Here is a 10,000-nt window from a genome sequence, read left to right as displayed (position 1 = left end):
CGCAGGCCGAAGGAACCGTCCACCCGAACACCCCGGCGCGAGGCCGGGGCCGGCAGGGGCCCTCCGATGGCGGGTCATGCTTGCCAATCGGTCAGTGGTTGGTGTGGTGCAGTATATGTCAGGGTGTGGGTGCGAGATGGGCCGGGAGGACCGCTCCTCCAGCGTCGGACCCGAGTCATAGGAAGTGCCGTTTTGTCACAACCCCAGGGGTGGGGGGGTAACGGTAGGGAAGTGCCGGCCAACGCGCAGAGGTCGACCCGCAGGCCGAAGGAACCGTCCACCCGAACACCCCGGCGCGAGGCCGGGGCCGGCAGGGGCCCTCCGATGGCGGGTCATGATTGCCAATCGGTCAGTGGTTATGTGTGCTGCGGTGATGCGGTGCCGGCCAACGCTCAGAGGTCGACCCGCAGGCCGAAGGAACCGTCCACCCGAACACCCCGGCGCGAGGCCGGGGCCGGCAGGGGCCCTCCGATGGCGGGTCATGATTGCCAATCGGTCAGTGGTTATGTGTGTGCTGCGGTGCCGGCCAACGCTCAGAGGTCGACCCGCAGGCCGAAGGAACCGTCCACCCGAACACCCCGGCGCGAGGCCGGGGCCGGCAGGGGCCCTCCGATGGCGGGTCATGATTGCCAATCGGTCAGTGGTTGTGTGTGCTGCGGTGCCGGCCAACGCTCAGAGGTCGACCCGCAGGCCGAAGGAACCGTCCACCCGAACACCCCGGCGCGAGGCCGGGGCCGGCAGGGGCCCTCCGATGGCGGGTCATGATTGCCAATCGGTCAGTGGTTGTGTGTGTTGCGGTGGGGCCGGGAGGACCGCTCCTCCTGCGTCGGACCCGGGTCATGGGAAGTGCCGTGTGGCGGTGGTGGGGCCGGGAGGACCGCTCCTCCTGCGTCGGACCCGAGTCATGGGAAGTGCCGTGTGGCGGGGCCGGGAGGACCGCTCCTCCTGCGTCGGACCCGAGTCATAGGAAGTGCCGTGTGGCGGGGCCGGGAGGACCGCTCCTCCTGCGTCGGACCCGAGTCATAGGAAGTGCCGTGTGGCGGGGCCGGGAGGACCGCTCCTCCTGCGTCGGACCCGAGTCATAGGAAGTGCCGTGTGGCGGGGCCGGGAGGACCGCTCCTCCTGCGTCGGACCCGAGTCATAGGAAGTGCCGTGTTGCGCTGGTGGGGCCGTGCCCGCCAACAGCCTTCAGTGGTCGGATACCACGTTTGCAAGCTCCCCGCTGGAATGGGGACTTAGAAGAAATGAGGGGAAAATTCCCCCGGAGCTCCGTGCCTGAGGGCGGGCTGTGAGCCGCGCCGCGTCCGCCAACAGCCTTCCATGGTCGGACACCATTGTTCGCAAGTTGCCCGCTGGAATGGGCACATAGAAGAAATTTCGAGGATAACATCCACCAGAGCGCCAGGGCGGCCGTTATTGCAGTATGCGTCCGCCTGGCAGCTCTCTTCCGCGGGAACCATTGGGCAATTTCTTTCACGGAGGTGGACATAGAAGAATTTTTGTTTCTAAAAACGTGGTTCCTAAAAATGTGCCCCAGGTGTTTTGGAAAACCCGGGTAAACCTGGGAAGTAGGCAAATGACCCTCTGACTAGGGGTAAAAACGTTTGCCTACTGCAGCGCCCCTAATGCAATTCGGCGGAACTGCAACGCCCCTGGTCGCCTAAACGCTACCCCTGGTCGCCTAAACCTCACCCCTGGTCGCCTAAACCTCACCCCTGGTCGCCTAAAAGTCACCCCTGGTCGCCTAAATTGTCAACCCCTGGTCACCTAAATTGTCAACCCCTGGTCGCCTAAAGGGGACTTAGAAGAAATGAGGGGGCAAATTCCCCCGGAGCTCCGTGCCTGAGGGCGGGCTGTGAGCCGCGCCGCGTCCGCCAACAGCCTTCAGTGGTCGGATACAATGTATGAAAGTTCCCCGCTGGAAAGGGGACTTAGAAGAAATGAGGCAAATTTCCCCGGAGCTCCGTGCCTGAGGGCGGGCTGTGAGCCGCGCCGCGCCCGCCAACAGCCTTCAGTGGTCGGATACAATGTTTGAAAGTTCCCCGCTGGAAAGGGGACTTAGAAGAAATGAGGCAAATTTCCCCGGAGCTCCGTGCCTGAGGGCGGGCTGTGAGCCGCGCCGCGCCCGCCAACAGCCTTCAGTGGTCGGATACAATGTTTGAAAGGTCCCCGCTGGAAAGGGGACTTAGAAGAAATGAGCCAAATTTCCCCGGAGCTCCGTGCCTGAGGGCGGGCTGTGAGCCGCGCCGCGTCCGCCAACAGCCTTCAGTGGTCGGATACAATGTTTCAAAGTTCCCCGCTGGAAAGGGGACTTAGAAGAAATTTGTAAAAATTCACCCGGAGCTCCGTGCCTGAGGGCCGGCTATGAGCCGCGCCGTGCCCGCCAACAGCCTTCCACGGTCGGATACAATGTTTCAAAGTTCCCCGCTGGAAAGGGGACTTAGAAGGAATTTGTCAAATTCACCCGGAGCTCCGTGCCTGAGGGCCGGCTATGAGCCGCGCCGTGCCCGCCAACAGCCTTCCACGGTCGGATACAATGTTTCAAAGTTCCCCGCTGGAAAGGGGACTTAGAAGGAATTTGTCAAATTCACCCGGAGCTCCGTGCCTGAGGGCCGGCTATGAGCCGCGCCGTGCCCGCCAACAGCCTTCCACGGTCGGATACAATGTTTGAAAGTTCCCCGCTGGAAAGGGGACTTAGAAGAAATGAGGGGGAAATTCCCCCGGAGCTCCGTGCCTGAGGGCGGGCTGTGAGCCGCGCCGCGTCCGCCAACAGCCTTCCACGGTCGGATACAATGTTTCAAAGTTCCCCGCTGGAAAGGGGACTTAGAAGAAATTTGTAAAATTCACCCGGAGCTCCGTGCCCGAGGGCCGGCTATGAGCCGCGCCGCGCCCGCCAACAGCCTTCCTTTGGTCGGATACAATGTTTCAAAGTTCCCCGCTGGAAAGGGGACTTAGAAGAAATTTGTAAAATTCACCCGGAGCTCCGTGCCCGAGGGCCGGCTATGAGCCCCGCCGTGCCCGCCAACAGCCTTCCACGGTCGGATACAATGTTTCAAAGTTCCCCGCTGGAAAGGGGACTTAGAAGAAATTTGTAAAAATTCACCCGGAGCTCCGTGCCCGAGGGCCGGCTATGAGCCCCGCCGTGCCCGCCAACAGCCTTCCACGGTCGGATACAATGTTTCAAAGTTCCCCGCTGGAAAGGGGACTTAGAAGAAATTTGTAAAAATTCACCCGGAGCTCCGTGCCCGAGGGCCGGCTATGAGCCGCGCCGCGCCCGCCAACAGCCTTCCACGGTCGGATACAATGTTTCAAAGTTCCCCGCTGGAAAGGGGACTTAGAAGAAATTTGTGAAAATTCACCCGGAGCTCCGTGCCCGAGGGCCGGCTATGAGCCGCGCCGTGCCCGCCAACAGCCTTCCACGGTCGGATACAATGTTTCAAAGTTCCCCGCTGGAAAGGGGACTTAGAAGAAATTTGTAAAAATTCATCCGGAGCTCCGTGCCCGAGGGCCGGCTATGAGCCGCGCCGTGCCCGCCAACAGCCTTCCACGGTCGGATACAATGTTTCAAAGTTCCCCGCTGGAAAGGGGACTTAGAAGAAATTTGTGAAAATTCACCCGGAGCTCCGTGCCCGAGGGCCGGCTATGAGCCGCGCCGTGCCCGCCAACAGCCTTCCACGGTCGGATACAATGTTTCAAAGTTCCCCGCTGGAAAGGGGACTTAGAAGAAATTTGTAAAAATTCACCCGGAGCTCCGTGCCCGAGGGCCGGCTATGAGCCGCGCCGTGCCCGCCAACAGCCTTCCACGGTCGGATACAATGTTTCAAAGTTCCCCGCTGGAAAGGGGACTTAGAAGAAATTTGTGAAAATTCACCCGGAGCTCCGTGCCCGAGGGCCGGCTATGAGCCGCGCCGTGCCCGCCAACAGCCTTCCACGGTCGGATACAATGTTTCAAAGTTCCCCGCTGGAAAGGGGACTTAGAAGAAATTTGTGAAAATTCACCCGGAGCTCCGTGCCTGAGGGCCGGCTATGAGCCGCGCCGCGCCCGCCAACAGCCTTCAGTGGTCGGATACAATGTTTGAAAGTTCCCCGCTGGAAAGGGGACTTAGAAGAATTGAGTAAAATTCACCCGGAGCTCCGTGCCCGAGGGCCGGCTATGAGCCGCGCCGCGCCCGCCAACAGCCTTCCTTTGGTCGGATACAATGTTTCAAAGTTCCCCGCTGGAAAGGGGACTTAGAAGAAATTTGTGAAAATTCACCCGGAGCTCCGTGCCTGAGGGCCGGCTATGAGCCGCGCCGTGCCCGCCAACAGCCTTCCACGGTCGGATACAATGTTTCAAAGTTCCCCGCTGGAAAGGGGACTTAGAAGAAATTTGTGAAAATTCACCCGGAGCTCCGTGCCCGAGGGCCGGCTATGAGCCGCGCCGTGCCCGCCAACAGCCTTCCACGGTCGGATACAATGTTTCAAAGTTCCCCGCTGGAAAGGGGACTTAGAAGAAATTTGTAAAAATTCACCCGGAGCTCCGTGCCCGAGGGCCGGCTATGAGCCGCGCCGTGCCCGCCAACAGCCTTCCACGGTCGGATACAATGTTTCAAAGTTCCCCGCTGGAAAGGGGACTTAGAAGAAATTTGTAAAATTCACCCGGAGCTCCGTGCCCGAGGGCCGGCTATGAGCCGCGCCGTGCCCGCCAACAGCCTTCCACGGTCGGATACAATGTTTCAAAGTTCCCCGCTGGAAAGGGGACTTAGAAGAAATTTGTGAAAATTCACCCGGAGCTCCGTGCCTGAGGGCCGGCTATGAGCCGCGCCGTGCCCGCCAACAGCCTTCCACGGTCGGATACAATGTTTCAAAGTTCCCCGCTGGAAAGGGGACTTAGAAGAAATTAGGCAACTTTCCCCGGAGCTCCATGCCTGAGTGCGGGCTGTTTGCCGCGCCGTGCCCGCCAACAGCCTTCAGTGGTCGGATACAATGTTTCAAAGTTCCCCGCTGGAAAGGGGACTTAGAAGAAATTATGAATATTTTTGTTTCTAAAAACGTGATCCCTGAAAATGTGCCCCAGGTGTTTTGGAAAACCCGGGTAAACCTGGGAAGTAGGCAAATGACCCTCTGACTAGGGGGGAAGAACGTTTGCCTACTGCAGCGCCCCTAATGCAATTCGGCGGAACTGCAACGCCCCTGGTCGCCTAAACGCTACCCCTGGTCGCCTAAAAGCTACCCCTGGTCGCCTAAAAGCTACCCCTGGTCGCCTAAACGCTACCCCTGGTCGCCTAAACGCTACCCCTGGTCGCCTAAACGCTACCCCTGGTCACCTAAACGCTACCCCTGGTCGCCTAAACGCTTCCCCTGGTCACCTAAACGCTACCCCTGGTCGCCTAAACGCTACCCCTGGTCGCCTAACTGACCCCTCGTGTGTGGGGATCAACGTTTGCCTACTAGGGCGTCCTCCGGCGGCCTCTCGGCAGTACTGCAGGCCCATTTTAGCCGAGCCCATTGAAATGAATGGGGGAATTTTATACGTTTTTGCCTTTTTTTTCCCCCCCTCGTTCTTTTTGTATTTATTCATTTATTTCAACTTTTACCGACTCAACCGCCCTCCGGCGTGCCCTCGGCGGTCCCGCAAGCCCAATTCGGCCGAGCCCATTGAAATGAATGGGGGAATTTTATACGTTTTTGCCTTTTTTCCCCCCCCCTCGTTCTTTTTGTATTTATTCATTTATTTCAACTTTTACCGACTCAACCGCCCTCCGGCGTGCCCTCGGCGGTCCCGCAAGCCCAATTCGGCCGAGCCCATTGAAATGAATGGGGGAATTTTATACGTTTTTGCCTTTTTTTTCCCCCCCTCGTTCTTTTTGTATTTATTCATTTATTTCAACTTTTACCGACTCAACCGCCCTCCGGCGTGCCCTCGGCGGTCCCGCAAGCCCAATTCGGCCGAGCCCATTGAAATGAATGGGGGAATTTTATACGTTTTTGCCTTTTTTTCCCCCCTCGTTCTTTTTGTATTTATTCATTTATTTCAACTTTTACCGACTCAACCGCCCTCCGGCGTGCCCTCGGCGGTCCCGCAAGCCCAATTCGGCCGAGCCCATTGAAATGAATGGGGGGATTTTATACGTTTTTGCCTTTTTTTCCCCCCCTCGTTCTTTTTGTATTTATTCATTTATTTCAACTTTTACCGACTCAACCGCCCTCCGGCGTGCCCCCGGCGGTCCCGCAAGCCCAATTCGGCCGAACCCATTGAAATGAATGGGGGAATTTTATACGTTTTTGCCTTTTTTTTCCCCCCCTCGTTCTTTTTGTATTTATTCATTTATTTCAACTTTTACCGACTCAACCGCCCTCCGGCGTGCCCCCGGCGGTCCCGCAAGCCCAATTCGGCCGAAGCCCATTGAAATGAATGGGGGAATTTTATACGTTTTTGCCTTTTTTTTCCCCCCCTCGTTCTTTTTGTATTTATTCATTTATTTCAACTTTTACCGACTCAACCGCCCTCCGGCGTGCCCTCGGCGGTCCCGCAAGCCCAATTCGGCCGAGCCCATTGAAATGAATGGGGGGATTTTATACGTTTTTGCCTTTTTTCCCCCCCTCGTTCTTTTTGTATTTATTCATTTATTTCAACTTTTACCGACTCAACCGCCCTCCGGCGTGCCCTCGGCGGTCCCGCAAGCCCAATTCGGCCGAGCCCATTGAAATGAATGGGGAATTTTATACGTTTTTGCCTTTTTTCCCCCCCCCTCGTTCTTTTTGTATTTATTCATTTATTTCAACTTTTACCGACTCAACCGCCCTCCGGCGTGCCCTCGGCGGTCCCGCAAGCCCAATTCGGCCGAGCCCATTGAAATGAATGGGGGATTTTTATACGTTTTTGCCTTTTTTTCCCCCCTCGTTCTTTTTGTATTTATTCATTTATTTCAACTTTTACCGACTCAACCGCCCTCGGCGTGCCCCTCGGCGGTCCCGCAAGCCCAATTCGGCCGAGCCATTGAAATGAATGGGGGAATTTTATACGTTTTTGCCTTTTTTTCCCCCCTCGTTCTTTTTGTATTTATTCATTTATTTCAACTTTACCGACTCAACCGCCCTCCGGCGTGCCCTCGGCGGTCCCGCAAGCCCAATTCGGCCGAGCCCATTGAAATGAATGGGGGAATTTTATACGTTTTTGCCTTTTTTTCCCCCTCGTTCTTTTTGTATTTATTCATTTATTTCAACTTTTACCGACTCAACCGCCCTCCGGCGTGCCCTCGGCGGTCCCGCAAGCCCAATTCGGCCCGAGCCCATTGAAATGAATGGGGGGATTTTATACGTTTTTGCCTTTTTTCCCCCCCTCGTTCTTTTTGTATTTATTCATTTATTTCAACTTTTACCGACTCAACCGCCCTCCGGCGTGCCCCCGGCGGTCCCGCAAGCCCAATTCGGCCGAACCCATTGAAATGAATGGGGGAATTTTATACGTTTTTGCCTTTTTTTTCCCCCCCTCGTTCTTTTTGTATTTATTCATTTATTTCAACTTTTACCGACTCAACCGCCCTCCGGCGTGCCCCTCGGCGGTCCCGCAAGCCCAATTCGGCCGAACCCATTGAAATGAATGGGGGAATTTTATACGTTTTTGCCTTTTTTTTCCCCCCCTCGTTCTTTTTGTATTTATTCATTTATTTCAACTTTTACCGACTCAACCGCCCTCCGGCGTGCCCTCGGCGGTCCCGCAAGCCCAATTCGGCCGAGCCCATTGAAATGAATGGGGGGATTTTATACGTTTTTGCCTTTTTTCCCCCCCTCGTTCTTTTTGTATTTATTCATTTATTTCAACTTTTACCGACTCAACCGCCCTCCGGCGTGCCCTCGGCGGTCCCGCAAGCCCAATTCGGCCGAGCCCATTGAAATGAATGGGGGAATTTTATACGTTTTTGCCTTTTTTCCCCCCCCCCTCGTTCTTTTTGTATTTATTCATTTATTTCAACTTTTACCGACTCAACCGCCCTCCGGCGTGCCCTCGGCGGTCCCGCAAGCCCAATTCGGCCGAGCCCATTGAAATGAATGGGGGGATTTTATACGTTTTTGCCTTTTTTCCCCCCCTCGTTCTTTTTGTATTTATTCATTTATTTCAACTTTTACCGACTCAACCGCCCTCCGGCGTGCCCCCGGCGGTCCCGCAAGCCCAATTCGGCCGAACCCATTGAAATGAATGGGGGAATTTTATACGTTTTTGCCTTTTTTTTCCCCCCCTCGTTCTTTTTGTATTTATTCATTTATTTCAACTTTTACCGACTCAACCGCCCTCCGGCGTGCCCTCGGCGGTCCCGCAAGCCCAATTCGGCCGAGCCCATTGAAATGAATGGGGGGATTTTATACGTTTTTGCCTTTTTTCCCCCCCTCGTTCTTTTTGTATTTATTCATTTATTTCAACTTTTACCGACTCAACCGCCCTCCGGCGTGCCCTCGGCGGTCCCGCAAGCCCAATTCGGCCGAGCCCATTGAAATGAATGGGGGAATTTTATACGTTTTTGCCTTTTTTCCCCCCCCCCTCGTTCTTTTTGTATTTATTCATTTATTTCAACTTTTACCGACTCAACCGCCCTCCGGCGTGCCCTCGGCGGTCCCGCAAGCCCAATTCGGCCGAGCCCATTGAAATGAATGGGGGAATTTTATACGTTTTTGCCTTTTTTTTCCCCCCCCTCGTCCTTTTTGTATTTATTCATTTATTTCAACTTTTACCGACTCAACCGCCCTCCGGCGTGCCCTCGGCGGTCCCGCAAGCCCAATTCGGCCGAGCCCATTGAAATGAATGGGGGAATTTTATACGTTTTTGCCTTTTTTTTTCCCCCCTCGTCCTTTTTGTATTTATTTACTTATTTCAACCTTTACCGACTTAGGGGCCGCTTTGCACCGCCTGTGCCCGGGGAAGGTGCTCCTATTCGGGCCAAGTGTGACACACGCCCGCCCTCCTCCTCCGGAGCTTCCATTAGGGTAGACTTAGGGGCCGCTTGGCACCGCCTGTGCCCGGGGAAGGTGCTCATATTCGGCTTCACTGTCAGGCAGCATGCACTCCTCCTCCGGAGCTTCCATTTGGGCAAACTTAGGGGCCGCTTGGCACCGCCCGTGCCCGGGGAAGGTGCTCCTATTCGGGCCAAGTGTGACACACGCCCGCACTCCTCCTCCGGAGCTTCCATTTGGGCAAACTTAGGGGCCGCTTGGCACCGCCTGTGCCCGGGGAAGGTGCTCATATTCGGCTTCACTGTCACACAGCATGCACTCCTCCTCCGGAGCTTCCATAAGGGCAAACTTAGGGGCCGCTTGGCACCGCCTGTGCCCGGGGAAGGTGCTCATATTCGGCTTCACTGTCACACAGCGTGCACTCCTCCTCCGGAGCTTCCATTTGGGCAAACTTAGGGGCCGCTTGGCACCGTCTGTGCCCGGGGAAGGTGCTCATATTCGGGCCAAGTGTGACACACGCCCGCACTCCTCCTCCGGAGCTTCCATGAGGGTAGACTTAGGGGCCGCTTGGCACCGCCTGTGCCCGGGGAAGGTGCTCATAGTCGGCTTCACTGTCAGGCAGCATGCACTCCTCCTCCGGAGCTTCCATTTGGGCAAACTTAGGGGCCGCTTGGCACCGTCTGTGCCCGGGGAAGGTGCTCATATTCGGGCCAAGTGTGACACACGCCCGCACTCCTCCTCCGGAGCTTCCATTTGGGCAAACTTAGGGGCCGCTTGGCACCGCCTGTGCCCGGGGAAGGTGCTCATATTCGGGCCAAGTGTGACACACGCCCGCACTCCTCCTCCGGAGCTTCCATTTGGGCAAACTTAGGGGCCGCTTGGCACCGCCTGTGCCCGGGGAAGGTGCTCATATTCGGGCCAAGTGTGACACACGCCCGCACTCCTCCTCCGGAGCTTCCATAAGGGTAGACTTAGGGGCCGCTTGGCACCGTCTGTGCCCGGGGAAGGTGCTCCTATTCGGCTTCACTGTCACACAGCATGCACTCCTCCTCCGGAGCTTCCATAAGGGCAA

The sequence above is a fragment of the Idiotropiscis lumnitzeri genome, unplaced genomic scaffold, assembly GCF_059441095.1.
Source record: "Idiotropiscis lumnitzeri isolate Australia: NSW breed Sydney's pygmy pipehorse unplaced genomic scaffold, RoL_Ilum_1.0 HiC_scaffold_260, whole genome shotgun sequence".
In the NCBI taxonomy this organism is placed as follows: Eukaryota; Metazoa; Chordata; class Actinopteri; order Syngnathiformes; family Syngnathidae; genus Idiotropiscis; species Idiotropiscis lumnitzeri.
The sequence above is the reverse complement of the archived record's forward strand: the minus strand, read 5'-3'. Positions refer to the sequence as shown.